Source organism: Panthera onca, chromosome B1 (assembly GCF_046562875.1).
Source record: "Panthera onca isolate mPanOnc1 chromosome B1, mPanOnc1 haplotype 2, whole genome shotgun sequence".
In the NCBI taxonomy this organism is placed as follows: Eukaryota; Metazoa; Chordata; class Mammalia; order Carnivora; family Felidae; genus Panthera; species Panthera onca.
The window spans coordinates 29,372,408-29,396,467 of record NC_138342.1 but is presented as its reverse complement, the minus strand read 5'-3'; positions in this window follow the sequence as shown (position 1 = coordinate 29,396,467).

Genomic DNA, 24,060 nt, shown 5'->3' with positions numbered 1-24,060 from the left:
TATTCACTATTGTTTTTAACAGATATCTCTTATCAGTCTAGTAGTTTTTATGAACCTGATCTCATTCAATATTCAGAAAAAAATAGGTAAGGAGGGTATTTATTTCAACAGAAAAATTATTTTGCCTGATTGTAGAAATGCATTTTATTATAAAATATCCTTTAAATACAGTAGCCAGGAATAATATCTTAAAAAGTCACTTGAAATATCATCATTTAAATAAATCCAATATGAATTCTTTAAAACCTACAGCCCTTCCACTATGATTTTAAATTATACAAACATGCTTTTCATTTACCTATTTGTCTCAAACTTTTACCTTTTTTTAGAAGGCCTCCTGTATTTTCATGAGTGAAATGTTCTTCTAAATATTATTGAGAAAACAAAGAGTCACCTATATTTCATTTTTAAAGTTGCCAGAAGTGAATTTATTTCTGAGGTAGCTAACTGCTTGAACATTTATAAAATTAGTGTTCTTCCATTTTTAATATGAAAAATCTTTTCTCTTAAATATTCTTCAAAAGCCCACCAACCCTCTGAATGTTTTATTACTTTCTACTAAAATGCTCTGTCACTTGTTTAGCAGAATTTCTCCCAGATATCCAATGTTTTGTATGAATGATTTGTAGATCTTGTTTACATTGTCAAGACAGTGTTTTATTATTATTTGTATATTTTGTTCCTATGTACAAGAATGTTAGTTAATAGACATGATAGTTCATTTTATGTGTCAACTTAACTGGGCAAAGGGATGCCCGGAGAGCTAGTGAAACATTATTTCTGGGTGTGTCTGTGAGGGTGTTTCTGGAAGAAACTAGCATTTGAATTGATAGACAAAGTAAAGAAGATTGCCCTCACCAAAGCAGGAGGAAATCATTCTATCCACTGAGGGCCTGAATAGTACATAAGGGTGGAGTAAGGATAAATTTGTTTTCCATTTGAGCTGGGACATCCATCTTCTCCTGCCCTCAGACATCAGTGCTCCTGATTCTCAGGCCTTTGGGTTTCCTGGTTCTCCAGGTTGCAGATGGAAGATTATGAGACTTCTCAGCATCCATAATCCCATGAGCCAGTCCCTCATAATGAATCTCTTTCTATATAGTTACAGATATTCCATTGGTTCTTTTCCATTGGAGAACCCCGACCAATATAATAGGGCAAGGAGCTGTCTACATTTGTAATGCCATCTTGTCAATATCTTTTTTTTTTTTAAATCTTTTAATGTTTATTTATTTTTGAGAGAGGAAGAGAGTGTGAGTGGGGGAGAGGCAGAGATAGAGAAAGAGAGAGAGAGAGACAGACAGAGAGAGAGAGAGAGAGAGAGAGTCTGAAGCAGGCTCCAGGCTCTGACCTGTCAGCACAGAGCCCAATGCGGGCTCGAACCCAGAACCATGAAATCATGACCTGAACTGAAGCCAGACACTTAACTGACTGAACCACCCAGGTACCCTGATTTGGTTATTTTAATAATTATGAGTAATGTCAAAGAGCAGAAAATAGAGTATTTAACAAGCTCAAGGAAACCCACTTGTGCTACATCTAGTAAATGTAAGTTATTTGCTTCCATGACTATGATTAATTTGGGGGAAAATAAAGCATTATAGATTGTACTGAAGATCTACAAGTCTCTCCAAATACAGCCATCTTAGTCCCTCCTTCACTTCATAGAAGTAGCAAATATCCTAATGTGTTTGAGCACCTCCTCCACCCAAGTATATATAATTTTACTAGTTATGCAAGTGACCATAAAGAATATGTGGCATACTTTTAAATTGCACATAAATGGTATAATGCTTTGTTACATTTTCATTCCAAGTAGACTTTCAATATTTTTCTATGTTGTTTCTTTCCATTTTTTAAATTTTATTGGCCTTTTATTATACTATTCATGCCATGTGTGAAGGGAAGAGAATGTGAAATATAATAGCATGCTACATTAGAAACAATTGGTGAAGGCATTTTTTCATTCTAGAGTCGCCATTTTATTGGGAATGCATTTTGCTGAACCTTCAAAATAAGGACAAGAAACTACTTTTGTTTAAATGAAGTGACTTGATCATAAATGAAATTTAATTGGAACCTTTTCTGTTACAGAGAGCTACATTAAAATAGAGGTTTAATTGGAGCAACACTGTAGAATTGTTTGGTTCTCATACACTTTAAAAATTGTATTTGTCCCTCTGCGGGGATAAAGTCTGATTGTGAGTCTGCCAAATAGAATGCTCCATGCTGTGGGGAACCAGTGGGATATGATAAGTTCTTCACAACATTGAAAGGAAGTCATGATTCAGAAATATGAGAAATGTGAAAGAATTCTATTCAATGGAACTATCAATTAATTAACCCATTATGTTTTTGTGCATGACTCTGAGAATCTCTTTAATTTGTAAGTATATCTTGCAGAAGAAAATGGAGTGATTACAGGCTCTAACAACTAATGACTCTCCTTTTATAATCATCTAGAGGGGGAAGGAAGTAAGAGGTTTCTCTGTTCTGTCTTCAGTCTCTTCTTTCTGTCATCATCCACCATTTATTTGTATTTGCCACTGCATTCACTTGTTCAACCAGTATTTGTTGAATGCCTACTATGTAGTATTGATAGAACTCTTCAAATTGCTCGCAGTCTAGTGAGCAAGGAGATACTGATGTCTACCTCTTCATTGATTCAAGAGTAATCTTCTTTAAAATATTGAATGTGAACTTTATGGATTTATCTTGACTGCTGGAAAGCATACTGTAGTTTCCTCATGAGAAAAGGAAGACCCAGGTAAGGCCACTCCATCCCCAAGACTTGTACCTCCATTCCTAGGAACCGAGGGTATGCTCCTGCAATATTCTTGCTCCTGGGAAGATCGGTCCCACTCTAGCCCCTATAAAATACTCACAGCTACCCAGATTTGGTGTGGTTCTCTCTGGTAACCTCATCAAGCTTTCCCCCCTATTTTATATCGTTTTTTTTTTTTAATCCGGATTCATCCTGGAACTATTAGCTCCATTGTGTTTCAAAAAATATCACTCTTACCTCTGTCACACAGTCTGTAGAATACAGTGTGTACTAAGAAAAAAAGGTACCGAATGAGGGACGTTGACTCAGTGTTCCAGTCTTGGCTTTACAGTTCTCAATGTGACATCTGAGTCTTGTTTTCGCTTCGCTTCTCCTTGCAAAATAAAAATAATCTCTTCCTGCTCAGTGGGTTGCTACGAGTTAAAAATTACATAATATTGATTTGTTTGAAAATTTTTGATCACCTTACAAAGATGTAATAATATGTAGAATATTGATAAGTATTAATATAAATTTCAGTGATAGGATTTATTATTAAGATTACATTCAAATGTGTAAATAATCTCTTTGTATACATAATACAAAATTGTCATAGGATATACCTTCTAAATTAAAACGCAAGGTTTCAGACCATGAGTCAGAGATACAATGTGATCATTAATGGAGCTGTTACAGACTTTTTAATTGGAAAATGAAATAGTCATAGCCCTAGAGTGAAGTTGACACCTTGTTTGTTATCTGAGACTTGATTTTGTGCTATAATTACTTTAGGATCCCATTAAAGTTTCAGGCTAACCAAATGATTGAGCTATACATGTGAATAAACCTGAACTACGTGCAAAGTGAATTCTTTGATAAATATATCCTGCTGATTTGGTTTCAAGGGAATCTGCACTAATTTCAGGTCCTTTTCATTGAAAACCTAAGAGGCAGTCACTTGGAAAGAAGCATCAAAACATGTGCCTTGAGATAAGAAAACAGACTTTCAAAGTGCTAATTTATGACTTGTAATTAGCAGCAATGCTGTTTACTCTGTGTTTTCATCCCAGTAAAGTTTGAAACTCTTTCCAGTAACTCAGCATCATTAAATATCAATTCTGTGTCCGGGATAAGTGTTGTGGGAGAAAAAAAAAGGGGGGGGGGGAGAATGTGACCTCTGATTGTGAGGTTTCTAGTCAACCAGGAAGGAAAAAGACATTAATTGAGCCCCAACTATTTTCTAGGAAGTAGGAAAAGAACTATTTTATCTAATCTAATCCTTATAATCAAGTTTAGCAGGAGGATACTGTAATCCCTTGCATTTAATTCTCTTGAGTTTAGGAAGAGGACACTCTAATTCCCTTTTGGGGATAAACAAATTCAGTTGAATGGCTCATAAAGTGGCTCTTTTGAGCGTTCAATAAATCCAGAATCATACAATTTGTATGTTTCAGAACTGATAGCTGCTATCATGGGGTCTCTTAAGCGTTAAAATGTGCATGTGTGTGGGTGCCTGGGTGTCTCAATCAGTTAAGCTTCTGGCTTTTGATCTCAGTTCCAGTTTTGATCTGAGTGTCACAAGTTCAAGCCCCCTGTTAACCAAAGTGGAGCCTACAATTTTTAAAAAAGTGTTTGTTTATTTTTGAGAGAGACAGAGTGCGAGAGAGGGAGGGGCAGAGAGAGGGAGACAGAATCCAAAGAGGGCTCCAATTTAGAGGCTGCAGATTATGAAAATAATCCCTTTGATGCAGAGCTCAAACTCACGGACTGTGAGATCATGACCAGAGCCAAAGTCAGATGCTTAACTGACTGAGCTACCCAGGCGCCCCATGTGGAGCCTACTTAAAAGTAGGCTCTTTTTTAAGAGCGGTGTCTGGGACTGACAATCTGTCCCTAGTCCCACACCTGCCAGTGGCACCCGGGACTGATGGTCTGTCCCTGGGCACACACTCATATATATACATATATACACTGTGTGTATATATATATATACACACACACACACACACACTCATATATATACATATGTATGTGTATATATATATATATTAATGAATTGAAGGCGATGTATATAATATATATAGTAATGCTTTTAGCAACTGAAAGATATAGCAATGAACACAGGAGGCAAATCCTTGCCCTCATAGACACCTTTTAGAGAAAGAGAGAATTGCAATATATTGCAATAAATAAATAATACAATTTCAGTCAGCACTTCAGTTATGGTCTCAAGAAAAATAAAGCAAAGGGATTAAGACTGATGGGGGGAGGCATTTTAGAGTAGCTGGATAAGGCTTTTCTGAAAAAAATGACATTTGACTAGAAACTAGAACAAAATGTAGGAGAGAACCTTATAAGTAAATCTGAGCCAGAAAAAGCAGCAAGTGGAAATGCTCAAAATTTGGACAAAACTTGGAAGATGTAAGGAATAAAAAGATGGTTGATTGGGAGGGACCTAGCAAACAAGAAAATGGTGCAAATTGTAGCATAATCTTTATTAAATTTTATACCCCCAAACCATGGTGAATCATTTGAATTTTATTCTAAGGGTGTTGGAAAGCTTTTAAAATCTTTTGAGCATAATTTTGGTCTGATTTAATTAGAAAAGAAACAACAACAACAACAACAACAACAAAACAAACAAGCAAAAAAAAAAAATACAAGGAGAGCAGCTTCAGGCACTGAGGAGATTAGGACTGGAGAGTTGAACTGGTTTCAGCAGGAGACAGGTACAGGGTTATGCAGGTGGTCTAGGTGATAGGTTACAACTGCTTGGAATGGGGTCATGACAGGAGGTATAGAAAAATGATTGAATTCAGAATGTATTTTGCCATTTGAAATGATGTGGATGGAGCTAGAAAGTATTATGCTCAGTGAAATAGGTCAGAAAAAAGACAGATACCATATGATTTCTGTCACATGTGGAATTTAAGAAACAAAACAAAGAAGCATAGGGAAAGTAAGAGAGAGGTAAGGGGTGCCTGGGTGGCTCAGTTGGTGAAGCGTTGACTTTGGCTCAGGTCATGATCTCACAGCTCGTGAGTTCAAGCCCCAGGTAAGGCTTTGTGCTGACAGCCCAGAGCATGGAGCCTGTTTCAGATTCTGTGTCTCCCTCTCTCTCGGCTCCTCCCCCACTTGCAATCTGTCTCCCTCTCTCTCTCTCAATAATAAATAAACATTAAAAAATATATATAAGAAATTAAAAAGAGAGAGAGAGAGAGAGGGAGAAGTAAACCGAGAAACAGACTCTTAACTATAGAGAACAAACTGATGGTTACCAGAGACAACCTGGGTAGAGGTATGAGTGAAATAGGTGATGGGGATTGAGGAGTGCACTCATTGTGATGAGTATCTGGTGATATATGGAAGTGATGTATGGACGTGTTGGATCAGTAAATTGCACACCTGAAACTAACATTACACTGTATGTTAACTAATTGCAATTTAAATTAAAAAAAAAAAGAAACAAAATGTATTTTGAAGATAGCCATGATATGGCCTATTAGAATTCCTGTGTACATTAAATTAGATAATGAATGTAAAAGTTTTATCATGCTTTTGGTATCAAGATGGTAGACAACTATTAGATTAGAAAAAAATCACGAAATTAAAAGCATTATATCAAAGCCAATATAGAAAGGTTTTAAATTTCTGCTCAGAATTAAAGTTATAGTAGTCATCAAATTTATTTTTATTGTTAATCTTTTAATTGACAAAAGATACTGAAAATCCAAAATAGTTCTAAGTTTTTTTCTTTTATGTTTTCTTTGTACATTTAAAATGGGAATGCTTTATTGGTTAAATATGGAAGTGCCCAGAAATTAATACCATTTTTTAAGAACATGCTTCCATAATGTATTGGTGCCTTAAAATATGCATCAGTTACACATATAATTTGGTTTTATACTGAATTCTAACGTGTGTGTGTGTGTGTGTGTGTGTGTGTGTGTGTGTGTATTTGGGTATGGGACTGTGTTTGAGCCCTTGTGGTTATTTGGTATTCTCAGGGTATGATACCCATGTAAATAATTACAAAATTAGAAATTCCTCAGAGTAAACCTACTTGGGACCGATGTTCAAAGCTGCCTGTCTAAACTAATGACATATAATTTGTGCAGATCAAAGTAGTAAATTTTAATTAGTAATGGTGCAGTTAATAGTAATCTGGGAACATGTTATGTAAGACTGATACTGAGTTGGGTAAGAAATAAAAAACAAAAAACAAAACCAAAACTGTGGTTGACAAGCAAAGTGAAACAAAAGTGTTAACACCTATAGGCTTCTGCTTCTGAATGGTAATCTGGCTCAGCTCATCTGTTGTAGGGCAGAACCCGTTTATCAGGGAGTAGCCAGATGTTCAGCTTCCAATGTTGGTGATCTTCTTCAAGGCTTTACTAGTTTTCTTCAACTTGTTAATTAGAACTATAAAAACTGTTTTTGGAGGGAGGTGAAAATTGAGAAGTACAACTTATATTTAAGTCATTATCTTGTAGGCTATTAAGCTCCAAAGTAAGACACTGGAATTATTTTGGGTTACTAGGAATATATATATATGTTGTAGTATAATAAAAGAATATTCATATATGATGCAGTTCTCATAGAGAAATGTTTTAAAAGAATTTTATTTTTTTATGTTTTTAAATTTTTTAAAGTTTCTTTATTTATTTATTTTGAGAGGGACAGAGACAGCATGATTAGGGGAAGGGCAGAAAGACAGGGAGAGAGAGAGAGAAAGAGAGAGAGAGAGAGAAAGAATCCCAAGCCGGCTCCGCATTGCCAGTGCAGAGCCCAACGAGGGGCTCAAACTCAGGAAACCACAAGATTATGACCTGAAAACTGAAATTCAGATGCTTAACCAACTGAGCCACCGAGGAACCCCTTAAAGGAAATTTTTAATTTTACTTCTAAAAACAATGCTTCACACCTTTGAATTAGAGAATCTAAGGAATAAAATTTGGGAAAGACCTTTAGCATAGGGCTTCTCAAAATTTAATGTGCATACAAATCACTCGGGTTTATGTTAACATGTAGATTCTAACTCAGGAGTATTGGGAAAGTATCTGAGAGTTTGTTTTTCTAATAAGATCCCAGGTGATAGTGATGAATCACACTTTGACTATCAAGGTTCTAGATAACTGAAAAAGACAAGAAAAAGCGTAACACTTAAGTGATTCTTCTTTAGGTTGATATAGAAAGTTTCTTTAACATTCTGGTTAACGTTAAAGAGCTAAAACTGAGAATAATAAATAATGCATATGGAAGTGTTTAGGAAAGATTTTATAACACGCTAATCAACAGACATTCTTAGAACCTAGGGAAAAATTTTGTAAGAAGCTCTCAGTGCTTCCCCTCAACCAATCTTGGAAATTTCTGTTTAGTCTAGGAGTATACAGTTTAATCATTAGATGATCTCCTAAAACTATGGTCCATTCATTGTGTTTCTATCATTCTTCTATCATCTTCTATCATTTCTATCATCTTCTATCATCTTCTATCATATCATCTTCTATCATTTCTATCATTGTGTTTCTATCATTCTATCTACCTTGTTTACCTTCTGCATTTTTCTTGCCTCATGTCTTGCCTAAGGCTATGAAAGCAATGCTTAGCTAAATGAATCCCTGTAAATTAATGAATTTCTTCTTTTCTAAAACAAATACATGAAAGACTCATATTGGTTGATACTTTTAAAAGTATGATCCTGTTGTATGTGTTTTCTCACCATGTCTTTGTTCATGAAAAAGAAAGCAATTTGCATTTAGTTTCTTCCCAACACCTTTACCCCAAATTGTGTAATAAGACAATTCTCTGTACAGAATCAGTTTTACCGTATAGTAAATGCTACACAAAATGCAGAGTAGAGATTTGAGAGTGATAGCTTCCTAAGTTTTTATGTTGAGAAAGGCAAGCCTACATACAGAGAGATTCTCAACTGCCTTCTTGGTCATGAGGGTAGAGACCCACTTGAGCTGAGATCAGCTTGCAGTGGATATCCTAACAGAAAAAGGGTACTCAAGCTGCTGTGAACCCAGCCTGAATTCCAAACCACATCCTCTTTTTTCTTAGTCTATGAACATCTGCTGTCTACACAAGATGGAAAACTGAGCCTAGGTTCCAATAACTACTCTATTTTTAACTTACTTAATAGAGATATAATTTAATGTGCCTGTCAACATTTAATAGAAGTGGAATAGTGTAGTTTTCCTTACAGAATTTTAAAGATAAAGAAGGTCTAAGTCATTATTTTTTTTTCCTTTTGGTTGGGAGACAGTTAAAGAATTCTTTCTGAAAGTTGGGAGACAGTTAAAGAATTCTTTCTGAAATAATTGGTAACTGAATTTGATTTTAATTCATGTGTAGGCTTTAATCAGGCAAACATTGTGTTTTGGAGATAAGTTCAGGGATGGCAGAGAAGATAGTGTACATAAAACCAAGAGAGAAGAACCATAGTGGTGAGTTATTTTTTTAACTACTCACCACTTCAATATTGCTGAGATATATAGCTTAAGGACATATATACCAGAGTCACAAAGGTATCTAATTACTGAAGATTTTCTATCATTTATCAAATATAAAATCATATTCATATTTTTGATTAAGAAAAATTCTTGTTGTTTACCTAGATGATTCATTTGAGAATGACAGGTTCACATCATTTGGATATTTCTCATAGACAAAGGATAGAATTCTTATTAACTCCATGTTTTGAGATATCACACAGACAAAATGATAATAAAATTATGGGAAAATGAAAGAATAAAGATAAGAATGATTCTACAAATGTGGACATAAAAAATGGAAGTTTAAGAATTAAACTGTTTATGATCTCAGTGTTGTTTGGAAATATATATATTTTTTCTTATTTTAAAACTGTTAAAATTGTCTTCTCAGTGGTAGTAATGCTAAAGGTGATAAAAATTTCTTCATCAATATTGTAATAACCATATTCATAACTACTGTTGACATTTTAAAAAATAATTAATTTACACTTTTTGAAAGATAGTGCTCTTTTATAACAAAATATTTTGTCTTCTCATATTTAATGATGCCATTTTTGCAAGCCAAAAATGTTAATACAATCAATAAATGAGAAAACTCTGAACATTTATTGAAAATTAATTTTTTGCAGTCATACTATATTTGAAAATAACCTTTCTCCCTTTGGGCTAGTGCCCAGTTGAATGGAAAACCCGTCATCTTGCAGGCACTAACCTGTGAGCACCAGGTACCTAGAGACCAGGCCCCCTCTGCTGGGGGGTCCCCCAGGAGCTATGCCCCATCATTCTGCAGCCCACTGACTCCCAGCCCGATGTACATTAAAGACTGAGAGGTACAGATCTAAATTGTCCTATGGAAGAAGCATGGTGCTACTCTGGGCACAATGAGAAGCTGAGTCTAAAACACTAGTGGGGTAGTGTTGGTGGGAAGATGGTGGTGTAGGAGGACGCTGGGCTCACCGCGCGTCCTGCTGATCACTTAGATTCCACCTACACCTGCCTAAATAACCCAGAAAACTGCCAGAAGACTAGCAGAACGGAGTCTCCAGAGCCAAGCCCAGGTGAGAGGCCCACAGAAGAGGGTAGGAAGGGTGGAGAGGCGGTGCCCACTCCACAGACTGGCAGCCGGGACAGAGGGGCGGCCTGCCGGCCAAGCAGAGCCCCCAAGTCTGGCTTGCAAAAGCGGAGGGGCTGGACGGAGTGTGTTCGGACAGCAAGCGGGACTTGACATCTGGAAGGTTAAAAGCTAACAGCTCTGCTCGGAGAATGAGAGGGCTGGAGGACAATGGGAGGGAGAGTTGTTGACCCCCCGGGCGACAGAGCTCAGCTTGACGGGGAACAAAGGCGCTCGCCAGCGCCATCTCCCTCGCCCATCCCCCAGCCAAAATGCCAAAGGGAACTGGTTCCTGCCAGGGAACTTGCTTGCACCCCGCAAACACCCAGTGCTGTGCTTCTGCAGATCCATCCCTCCAGCGGGTCTGACTCCATCCCGGTGCTGCAGGGCCCCTCCTGAAGCAGATCTCCGAAGGAAAAGCGAGCTGAGACTGCCCCTCCCGCCCCTGTGCACCTTGCCGATCCACCCCAGCTAATACGCCAGATCCCCAGCACCACAAGCCTGGCAGTGCACAAGTAGCCCAGAAGGGCCACACCACCCCACAGTGAATCCAGCCCCTAGGAGAGGGGAAGAGAAGGTACACACCAGTCTGACGGTGGCCCCAGTGGTGGGCTGGGGACAGACATCAGGTCTGACTGCGGCCCCGCCCACCAATGCAAGTTATTCAAGACAGCACAGGGGATGTGCCCCGAAGTCCCGCACCACTCCAGGGACTATCCAAAATGACCAAACAGAAGAATTCCCCTCAAAAGAATCTCCAAGAAATAACAACAGCTAATGAACTGATCAAAAAGATTTTAAACAATATAACAGAAAGTGAATTTAGAATAATAGTCATAAAATTAATCGCTAGGCTTGAAAACAGTATACAGGACAGCAGAGAATCTATTGCCACAGAGATCAAGGGACCAAGGAACAGCTAGGAGGAGCTAAAAAATGCTATAAATGAGCTGCAAAATAAAATGGAGACGACCACAGCTCGGACTGAAGAGGCAGAGGAGAGAATAGGTGAACTAGAAGATAAAATTATGGAAAAAGAGGAAGCTGAGAAAAAGAGAGATAAAAATATCCAGGAGTAGGAGGGGAAAATTAGAGAATTAAGTAATGCACTAAAAAGAAATAATATACACATAATTGGTGTTCCAGAGGAGGAAGAGAGAGGGAAAGGTGCTGAAGGTGTACTTGAAGAAATAATAGCTGAGAGCTTCCCTGAACTGGGGAAGGAAAAAGGCATTGAAATCCAAGAGGCAGAGAGAACTCCCTTCAGACGTGACTTCAATAGATCTTCTACACGACATATCATAGTGAAACTGGCAAAATACAAGGATAAAGAGAACATTCTGAAAGCAGCGAGAGACAAACGTGCCCTAACATATAAAGGGAGACCTATAAGACTCGTGACTGATCTCTCTTCTGAAACTTGGCAGGCCAGAAAGGAATGGCAGGAGATCTTCAATGTGATGAACAAAAAATATGGAGCTGAGAATCCTTTATCCAGCAAGTCTTCATTTAGAACAGAAGGAGAGATAAAGGTCTTCCCAAACAAACAAAAACTGAAGGAATTCATCACCACTAAACCAGCCCTACAAGAGATCCTAAGGGGGATCCTGTGAGACAAAGTACCAGAGACATCGCTACAAGCATAAAACGTACAGACATCACAATGACTCTAAATCCATATCTTTCTATAATAACACTGAATGTAAATGGACTAAATGTGCCAACCAAAAGACATAGGGTATCAGAATGGATAAAAAAACAAGACCCATCTATTTGCTGTCTGCAAGAGACTCATTTTAGACCTGAGGACACCTTCAGATTGAGAGTGAAGGGATGGAGAACTATTTATCATGCTACTGGAAGTCAAAAGAGAGCTGGAGTAGCCATACTTCTATCAGACAAACTAGACTTTAAATTAAAGGCTGTAACAAGAGATGAAGAAGGGCATTATATAATAATTACAGGGTCTATCCATCAGGAAGAGCTAGCAATTATAAACATCTATGCACCGAATACGGAAGCCCCCAAATATATAAAACAATTACTCATAAACATAAGCAACCTTATTGATAAGAATGTGGTAATTGCAGGGGACTTTAACACTCCACTTACAGAAATGGATAGATCATCTAGACACACGGTCAATAAAGAAGCAAGGGCCCTGAATGATACATTGGATCAGATGGACTTGACAGATATATTTAGAACTCTGCATCCCAAAGCAACAGAATATACTTTCTTCTCGAGTGCACATGGAACATTCTCCAAGATAGATCACATACTGGGTCACAAAACAGCCCTTCATAAGTATACAAGAATTGAAATTATACCATGCATACTTTCAGACCACAATGCTATGAAGCTTGAAATAAACCACAGGAAAAAGTCTGGAAAACCTCCAAAACCATGGGGGTTAAAGAACACCCTACTAACGAATGAGTGGGTCAACCAGGCAATTAGAGAAGAAATTAAAAAATATATGGAAACAAACGAAAATGAAAATACAACAATCCAAACGCTTTGGGATGCAGTGAAGGCAGTCCTGAGAGGAAAATACATTGCAACCCAGTCCTATCTCAAGAAAGACGAAAAATCCAAAATACAAAACCTAACAGCACACCTAAAGGAAATAGAAGCAGAACAGCAAAGACAGCCTAAGTCCAGCAGAAGAAGAGAAATAATAAAGATCAGAGCAGAAATAAACAATACAGAATCTAAAAAAACTGTAGAGCAGATCAACGAAACCAAGAGTTGGTTTTTTGAAAAAATAAACAAAATTGACAAACCTCTAGCCAGGCTTCTCAAAAAGAAAAGGGAGATGACCCAAATAGACAAAATCATGAATGAAAATGGAATTATTACAACCAATCCCTCAGAGATACAAGCAATTATCAGGGAATACTATGAAAAATTATATGCCAACAAACTGGACAACCTGGAAGAAATAGACAAATTCCTAAACACCCACACGCTTCCAAAACTCAATCAGGAGGAAATAGAAAGCTTGAACAGACCCATAACCAGCAAAGAAATTTAATCAGTTATCAAAAATCTCCCAACAAATAAGAGTCCAGGACCAGAAGTCTTCCCAGGGGAGTTCTACCAGACGTTTAAAGCAGAGATAATACCTATTCTTCTCAAACTATTCCAAGAAATAGAAAGGGAAGGAAAACTTCCAGACTCATTCTATGAAGCCAGTATTACTTTGATTCCTAAACCAGACAGAGACCCAGTAAAAAAAGAGAACTACAGGCCAATATCCCTGATGAATATGGATGCAAAAATTCTCAATAAGATACTAGCAAATCAAATTCAACAGCATATAAAAAGAATTATTCACCATGATCAAGTGGGATTCATTCCTGGGATGCAGGGCTGGTTCAACATTCACAGATCAATCAATGTGATACATCGCATTAATAAAAGAAAAGATAAGAACCATATGATCCTGTCAATTGATGCAGAAAAGGCATTTGACAAAATTCAGCACCCTTTCTTAATAAAAACCCTTCAGAAAGTTGGGATAGAAGGAACATACTTAAACATCATGAAAGCCATTTATGAAAAGCCCACAGCTAACATCATCTTCAATGGGGAAAAACTGAGAGCTTTTTCCCTGAGATCAGGAACACGACAGGGATGTCCACTCTCACTGCTGTTGTTTAACATAGTGTTGGAAGTTCTAGCATCAGCAATCAGACAACAAAAGGAAATCAAAGGCATCAAAATTGGCAAAGATGAATCAAGCTTTCACTTTTTGCAGATGACATGATATTATACATGGAAAATCCAATAGACCGCACCAAAAGTCTGCTAGAACTGATACATGAATTCAGCAAAGTTGCAGGATATAAAATCAATGTACAGAAATCGGTTGCATTCTTATACACTAATAATGAAGCAACAGAAAGACAAATAAAGAAACTGATCCCATTCACAATTGCACCAAGAAGCATAAAATACCTAGGGACAAATCTAACCAAAGATGTAAAAGATCTGTATGCTGAAAACTATAGAAAGCTTTTGAAGGAAATTGAAGAAGATATAAAGAAATGGAAAAACATTCCATGCTCATGGATTTGAAGAATAAATATTGTCAAAATGTCAATACTACCCAAAGCTATCTACACATTCAATGCAATCCCAATCAAAATTGCACCAGCATTCTTCTCGAAACTAGAACAAGCAATACTAAAATTCATATGGAACCACAAAAGGCCCCGAATAGCCAAAGTAATTTTGAAGAAGAAGAACAAAGCAGGGAGCATCACAATCCTAGACTTTAGCCTCTACTACAAAGCTGTCATCATCAAGACAGCATGGTATTGGCACAAAAACAGACACATAGACCAATGGAATAGAATAGAAACCCCAGAACTAGACCCACAAACGTATGGCCAACTAATCTTTGACAAAGCAGGAAAGAATATCCAACGGAAAAAGGACATTCTCTTTAACAAATGGTGCTGGGAGAACTGGACCGCAACATGCAGAAGATTGAAACTAGACCACTTTCTCACACCATTCACAAAAATAAACTAACTCAAAATGGATAAAGGACCTGAATGTGAGACAGGAAACCATCAAAACCCTAGAGGAGAAAGCAGGAAAAGACCTCTCTGACCTCAGCCGCAGCAATTTCTTACTTGACACATCCCCAAAGGCAAGGGAATTAAAAGCAAAAATGAACTACTGGGACCTTATGAAGATAAAAAGCTTCTGCACAGCAAAGGAAACAACCAACAAAACTAAAAGGCAACCAACGGAATGGGAAAAGATATTTGCAAATGACATATCAGACAAAGGGCTAGTATCCAAAATCTATAAAGAGCTCACCAAACTCCACACCCAAAAAACAAATAGTCCAGTGAAGAAATGGGCAGAAAACATGAATAGACACTTCTCTAAAGAAGACATCCGGATGGCCAACAGGCACATGAAAAGTTGCTCAACGTTGGTCCTCATCAGGGAAATACAAATCAAAACCACACCCAGATATCACCTCACGCCAGTCAGAGTGGCCAAAATGAACATATCAGGAGACTATAGATACTGGAGAGGATGTGGAGAAATGGGAACCCTCTTGCTCTTGGTGGGAATACAAATTGGTGCTGCCACTCTGGAGAACAGTGTGGAGGTTCCTCAAAAAATTAAAAATAGACCTACCCTATGACCCAGCAATAGCACTGCTAGGAATTTACCCAAGGGATGCAGGAGTGCTGATGCATAGGGGCACTTGGACCCCAATGTTTATAGCAGCACTCTCAACAATAGCCAAATTATGGAAAGAGCCTAAATGTCCATCAACTGATGAATGGATAAAGAAATTGTGGTTTACATACACAATGGAGTACTACGTGGCAATGAGAAAGAATGAAATATGGCCCTTTGTAGCAACATGGATGGAACTGGAGAGTGTGATGCTAAGTGAAATAAGCCATAGAGAGAAAGACAGATACCATATGTTTTCACTCTTAGGTGGGTTCTGAGAAACTTAACAGAAACCCATGGGGGAGGGGAAGGAATAAAAATAAAGAGGTTAGAGTGGGAGAGAGCCAAAGCATAAGAGACTCTTAAAAACTGGGAACAAACTGAGGGTTGATGGGGGGTGGGAGGGAGGAGGGGGTGGGTGATGGGTTTTGAGGAGGCACCTTTTGGGATGAGCACTGGGTGTTGTATGGAAACCAATCTGACAATAAATTTCATATATTTAAAAAAAAAAAGAAAATAACCTTTAATGCAAACAATGAAAATATGAGACAGCTATTTATGGAGAAATAAAATCTAATTTCAGGATTCCTATTTCGCTCACAGATTAATTATTTATGTTTTATATGCATAATAAAATTTTCTTCTATAGGACAATAGATGTATATTCATTATTTTAAAAAATCACAGTATTCTATTAAGGGGCAATTTGTTGTTTGATCAAAAAGACTAGTTAATTTTTATTAGCATTTAATGTAGGTTATAATTATAAAAGAGGAGTTGGTTAAGTAAGACTGAAAGGAAGGATGAGAAAAAGGTAAAAATAATTTAAGCAGTTCTTTGGTGTATTCTATGAGTGAACATTTCTAATTCTCATTTTCGGAAGAAGCACAAGATAATAAAAATCCATAAAGTCCAAAAGTAAGTTACTGTTGTTTCCTGTCAAGTTTAGTTAACAGTTGGCTGGGAAAAAAAACAAACAAAACAAAACAAAACAAAACAAAACAAAACAAGTGTAGGGGATTTATAGGAGGGTTAACTGAAGACAGGGTTAAAGACATCAGATAAAATTCTCTTGGTTTTGCCTCTCTCCCTCTACAAATTTTAAACTTATCCATGGATGGTAAATGTCCATATATTGCAGGATTCAGAAATGCACAATACTCCATCCAGGGGAGAAAGAAAGAAAGAAAGAAAGAAAGAAAGAAAGAAAGAAAGAAAGGAAGAAAGGAAGGGAGAGAGAGAGAGAGAGAGAGAGAGAGAGAGAGAGAGAAAGAAAGAAAGAAAGAGAGAAAGTTAGTTCTCAATTCTCTCTTATTGGTCCTACCTGGATCACTTTTGTACCACTGAACCAATCCCACTGTTTTTTTAAATCACTCCCAGCAACTGTGTATGAGAAATGAGTTTTGCTCAGCTGGCTGTTACAAAATTTGGGAGGCCCTGAGTGGGTGATGCAGAAACAATTCACAAAATCTTAACAAAATTCTTAAAACACCTTAGATTTATATTCAGAAAGAGAAGAAAATACATGCATAGGCTGTGGTCAAAATAGAAGGAAGAAAATTCATTTTGTGCTTTAAAAAAATGTTTTGCTTGTTTGTTTTACATTAGAGAGAATCATGCATTAATTTGGGATTTTCTCTGAGCCACTAACTTTGAAATCAACTCAAGCACTTTTTGCAATGCAGATTTTTTTTCTGCCAATGGCTGGCAACATTTAATCAGCTAACAAAGGACTCAGAATTCTGCATTTTAAATAAGTTCCCAAGGGAATTCTCAGGCACGTTTAATTTTCAGAAATACTACAATTAATTATGAGATCTTTGAAGGTAATGAGGATGCACCTTTGTATTCTTGTATTACAGTGATTCACATCATTTTTGGTATGTACTGTGTTTACTGTGTACAGTCATAAAAGGGGCATACAAATGAATATGCAGACTGTGGCTCATTGAGAAAGAAGAGCCAATCACTTAGAATAGGCCAGAATCTGGCGTGAGTGGGGAATAAGAGGCCTCTAGGACATGGTGCATTGGGCACTAGGTCTGTAAACCTTTAAAAGCCCTGGCACTCTTAAAATCTCTAGTCATTTGAAATTTACATTATTGAATTCTTCTTCTCTCTCTATTTGTTCATTAGTACATTGCATCCACTTCTAAACACCTCATCCTTTGAAGACTTTGATGCCAAATATGCCATAATCCAACGTTCTTGACCCATGAATGTCATATCTGATAAATGGCTTCTCAGATTTTTTTCACCTTTTCATTCCCAAACTCTACATTTTTTTTTCCCTAATGTGTCTTGGATATTTACTTTCCTTGCTGCTTTCATAGTCCAATATACCATCAACTTTTCCTAGATTGTCTTAAAAATTGGTATTCCAATTTTATTCTCCTCCAAACCATTTTCCAAATTGCAGACACAAGATTTTCCATGTTAATCTGACATTTTCATGCCCAAAGTCCTCTAATTAATTTCCCATCTCTTAAGAAAAAGATGAAAATCCTATTAAAAATTGCGTAGGGAGCCTGCATGTTTTACCTGTGCAATCTTCAACTTTTTTCTACTCATTCTCTGGACTCTAATATAACAGTATCTCTTTCAGAACTGTAAGTAAACCATGCTTCCCTTCCATTGCAGCCATTTTCCACATGTTACTCTCTGTGACTGGAATATACTCAGCCATCCTTCTTTACATTGATGGATTCTATAAGTCTTTATCTCTCAATTCCATTTCCTATTCCTTAAAAGAGCTTTCTTAACCCCCCCCATACAATGCCAGGCTCATATAGCACTATTCACACTTATTTTATACCACATAATACTGTTTATAATTAAAAGTACCATTGTTTTTTTACTCCCTCCATACAGTAAGCTCCCTGAGAACCTGGGTTCCTTCTGCCCTGATTTACCACTTAAAACCAAGTGCCTACCAAAATACCTAGCACACCAAAGGTTCTTGTTACATATTTTTAAATGAATGAATTAATGCTTTACTTCTGAGCTTCGGTTTTCTTATTTATGATACATGAGTAGTAGCTATCTCAGAGCATTCTTCTGAAGAATATATTCACTCAAATACCTATCATGGTGCCTCACATAAAACAGCAGCTCAAAAAACTGTTTTACTTTGTTTGCCTTTCCTTCTTAAAACATTGACATTTAATGACAACATGCATCTGATGAGATACTTCTAGAACTGAGATTGCATTTGGATTTATTTGAAATTGAATCCAGATTTATAGATATTGTCTTGTGAAATTTATGTGCTTATGATGTTCTGCTATTTTGTTTGCCTATAGGAATTTTTGTTAATTTCACTCATTTGGAATCTTATTTATTTATTTTTTTTTTTTGGAAAATAACCGAGCCTTAATTGATTCTTCACAACACATGCTGCATTGAAACCAAGACTAGAGAGACATTTTGGAACTCCACTCTGTCATGAAAATAAATAAACTACTCTGGGATTTGAGATACTGTAGCTGTTAAAGATGCCTCTGAAAACCCCTTGATTTTATTATCATCCTACCTTTAGAGTTAACATGAGATGTTTTTATTAAAAGACACTCATGAAGTTGGGAAAATATATTTTTCAAAGTAGTGTTTTTATTGTAATATCAAAAACTGTAAGTTGGAAAAGATGGTTTACGGAGAAAAAATATTGTGTTGAAATTTGTAACTGTTAATTTCAGCATGGATTTACGAAAGATGACCTGAGCCAATACAAGTAACGTGAGATGAGGAAATCATCCTCACTGCAAGGATAAGACTCTGCAAGTTTTAAGTTGTACAATCAAGAATCAGAAATTAAAGGGAGAAGAGGAAAGAGAGAAGATCAGAAGAAAAGAGAGGAAAATTATCAAAAGTTATGGCGAGGGAGAAAAAAAGACTTTAAATGGAGAATGGTATATTAAATTTTAATTTGCTCTGGTTGTCTAACACCCTCCATCTTTTAAAAAAAATTTAATGTTGGGGCGCCTGGGTGGCTCAGGCGGTTAAGCGTCCGACTTCAGCTCAGGTCATGATCTCACAGTCCGTGAGTTCGAGCCCTGCATTGAGCTCTGTGCTGACAGCTCAGAGCCTGGAGCCTGTTTCAGATTCTGTGTCTCCCTCTCTCTGACCCTCCCCTGTTTATGCTCTGTCTCTCCCTGTCTCAAAAATAAATAAAAATGTTTAAAAAAATTTTTAAAAAAATAAAAAAATTTAATGTTTATTTATTTTTGAGAGAGAGACAGTGCGAGCCAGGAAGGGGCAGAGAGAGAGAGAGAGAGAGAGAGAGACAGAATCCAAGGCAGGCTCCAGGCTCTGAGCTGTCAGCACGATGTGGGGCTCGAACTCACAAACTGTGAGATCATGACCTGAGCAAAAGTTGGACGCTTAACCGACTGAGCCACCCAGGCATCGCCTGGAACACCCCCCAGCTTTAAGAATCTGCCACTCAAGTCTGAGTCCCAAAGGGAACCTTGGTGTGAGAGTCAACTTAAAAAATAGTAATAACAGTTTTTGAGTTTTGAGTTAGTTCTATTGGAACAATTATTCACTAAGCTTTTCTCATGGCTGACTCCTCAAAATTGAAATATCAGTTTAACTTCACTTCTTCAATCTCTAGGTAATCATCTTCCTTTATTCTTTATTACAGCACCTTGTTATTTTTATCAAAAGCACTATCACAACCCACACTTAACTAATTCGTGTATTTGTTCATTTGATATTTATTTTCTTATCAACTATAATGTAAATCATGAAGGCAAAGACCTTCTCTGTCTTGTTACATCACTGTATCTACAGTAACTATCACCAAAGGTGAAAATACTTGTTATATTAAAACAAGAAGGGATTGGGGCGCCTGGGTGGCTCAGTCCGTTAAGCGTCCGACTTCAGCTCAGGTCACGATCTCGCGGTCAGTGAGTTCGAGCCCCGTGTCGGGCTCTGGGCTGATGGCTCAGAGCCTGGAGCCTGCTTCCGATTCTGTGTCTCCCTCTTTCTCTGCCCCTCCCCCGTTCATGCTCTGTCTCTCTCTGTCTTAAAAATAAATAAACGTTAAAAAAAATTAAAAAAAAAAATAAAACAGGAAGGGATTAAAGGATAATGCCCTGAAAAATCACATTTTTTTGTCAACTTTAATGCAGATTAAATGCATTGTCCTAAAATTTCTAGGTACAGTATCAGATCTCTAATAACAAGCAACATTGGGAAAAAAATGTCTCTGAAAAGTCACAGACTTTCTCAGGGGTGGTAGTAAGTTTCAATCCAATCATGTATGTGAGTATATGTACATTCACATACATATAAACAACCATAAATATGTTGTATATAAAAGGCAACATATACTCTTGGAAGAGTTTTAAGACCTTTATGTGTATTAACCATTTATTTATCATAATAAATATATTATTAAGCTACCAGATCTATTACAGTATCTATGATATTATCTCCTTTTCTACAGATGATGAAACAGAGATAGAAAATAAATTGCCTTTGTTTGAGACAGGTATTAATGGATAGAGTTAGGACTGAAACACAGATACCCTAGACCCCCAAGTCCATTACATTAAGCTATCCTCTGAAGCAAAGGAAGGTTTCAGCCAACATTTCAATTCACAAATATCAAGCACTTCTGGGTGGCTCAGTTGGTTGGGTATGTTACTTCAGCTCAGGTCATGATCTCACATTTCGTGGGTTCGAGCCTCACATCAGGCTATGTGCTGATAGCTCAGAACCTGGATCCTGCTTCAGATTCTGTGTCCCTCTCTCTCTGCCACACCCCCTGCTCACCTCTGTCATCTCTCTCTAAAATAAATAGACGTTAAGAAATTTTTTTAATTAAAAAAACATATCAGGAAGAATGAATCTTCAAGAAGTATGAGATATTGAGGATTGCTGGATATCAAAGCTATCTATTCAACTATCCTTTTATCAGGACGTATGACCGCCAACTAAAGACTACATTCCTAGGTTCTTTTTCTGTCTGCCAAAGATGTGAGCAGAAGCAATGTGTCTCACTTCTCTGATTCTTAATATTTGTGTCTCTTCTATGTCCCACAGAGTAGGAAGTAGTGAAAATCGAATTAGTGAATTTCAACTCACATTAGAAACTGAGAGATAATAAATATCCAGGAAATCCAATATCTAAAAGGATTTCTCAAAAAGAAAACAAAGCTATTAGAAAGAAAGAGATGAAAAGAATTAATGTTGAAAAAGATTGCTTTGACCGAGATTTACATAAATCTAGTGTTCTGCATATGGGGATTAGAAAAGAGAAGGTAGACAGACAATGATATTATAATTAAGCATGTAACCAAGAATCAAAAGGCACATGATCTCTAGTCTAAAAGAATGAATTACCGTGTTTTTAATGAACACTCGATTGCCATTAGATTTTGATATCCAGTTATTCTAACACTCACGTTTGAGAGCAATGAAATATTTGTAGGCGTATGCATGTACCGTACTTAAAACACATCATTAAAACACTCAAATATTTTCTCTAGCAAACTATAAAAACAAAAACATGAAAGTAATACATAGTAATTAACAACATCATTGTTAACATCATCAATAAAACAACAGCCACAACAACAAAAGTGGAACTGGACAGGAGGGTGATTAAACAAAATTGGAAATTAGAAGCTGTTATGAAAAATTCCTTTCTTGAAATTATGGGACATGAATTCATAAGTAAAAAAAAATTTAAAACTTTAGAATAGAAACAAAAGGGCATCAGGCACTAGAAAACACAAAAGTCTTGTGTTCATGTTAAGCAAAATATAATCTAAACTTTTTTTTTTTTCAACTTTTTTTTTTTTTTTTTTTTTTTTTTTTTTATTTATTTTTGGGACAGAGAGAGACAGAGCATGAACCGGGGAGGGGCAGAGAGAGAGGGAGACACAGAATCGGAAACAGGCTCCAGGCTCCGAGCCATCAGCTCAGAGCCTGATGCGGGGCTCTAACTCACGGACCGCGAGATCGTGACCTGGCTGAAGTCGGACGCTTAACCGACTGCGCCACCCAGGCGCCCCTAAACTTTTTATTTAAAGACCCTAATGTTGGATTTTGCCAGAATTTGCTCTATTTTTTTCCCTGAATTTCAAAATAGCTTTTCTTGAGCATTTGCTGTTGTTATAACTAACAAAAATATTTACTTAATAGACAAAAACCTTGGAATTCAAAACCAGAGAAGGCTTGCCAGTCTGCTGAAGTCAGTTTTCCAATGCCTGGAGCCCCAGAGGGCATTCTGTAACAAGCAAGAACAAATTTAGAAGCCATACATGGGATAAAGATCACAGTGTAGCTCTGTTTTAATTTTTAGAATGTGAATTTTATGGTGCATTGACACAGATTGCTCATCTCTTTTCACTAGCCTAAAAATGGACAGATAGAAGTGCCTGTTGTGCTAAAGTATTCTGATGTTACAGACATAGGAGAAATAAATAAAAATCACATTGAATGCTTCTTGTCCAATGAAATATAAGGAAAACTTCTTTCTTTAATCGTTTTTCTTACTCTGTGTTTGAATTTCCATTGGCTCATAGACTTTGTATATGTGTACGTTTAGAATCATTTCACAACCATGGGAGATAAAGTTTTGGTCTTGGTTCAAACAGTAAATTGATTCACACAACTTAAAAATATTACATAGAGCAGATGCACCAGTTTAAAGATCATCGTGGGCATGGCATGCCAAAAGACATGGGCTGACTGATTTTGATCAAAGGGAAAATTAAGGGTCAAAACGATGAACAATTGCAGTGATAAAATTAGCAGTGATAAAGGCTGTAAGCACACACTATGAAGCAGATTTAAAGGCCCTATAAATTAGTCAGTTAATAACAAATGACCATATATTATAAAGTCTGCATCATATCAGTGAGAAATACAGAAAGTGTTAAATCTCCCTGCACTTTGTGAGCTAACAATGTAGTCAAAAGACTAAATCATCTCATATTGTATGTTAATAGACATTAAATATCATTATACAATTACATGTAAATATAAATTACATGTACCATTGTAATCACCTCTATTCTAGGGGCTAATAAAATGCTTTCTCTTTTTCTCTTGTGGGCATTTTAAAAACTCCTGTAGAATTTTTATATTTATCCAATGTGAATGTGAGGTGTATTATTGTTTTAAAAATTGTCTCAGACTCTTTGAAAGAATATGGAAGTGTCAATATACTCTATTGCTGTATTGTACATGAAACTAATATGTATGTTCACCAATGGAATTTAAGTAAAACTTAAGTTATATATATATATATATATATATATATATATATATATATATATACAGTTTAATTGAAGGTGCCACAATAATTCAGGGAACAAGAAGATAAGTGGTAGGACTTGAAATTTGGTAGGGAAATAAGATTAATTTTGGAAGTGGGGAACAACACGCAAGGGAATGGCAGTAATTATCAATACAGTATTCTTATAAAACAGAGAAGTGGGCATAAAATAACAGGGGAAAGG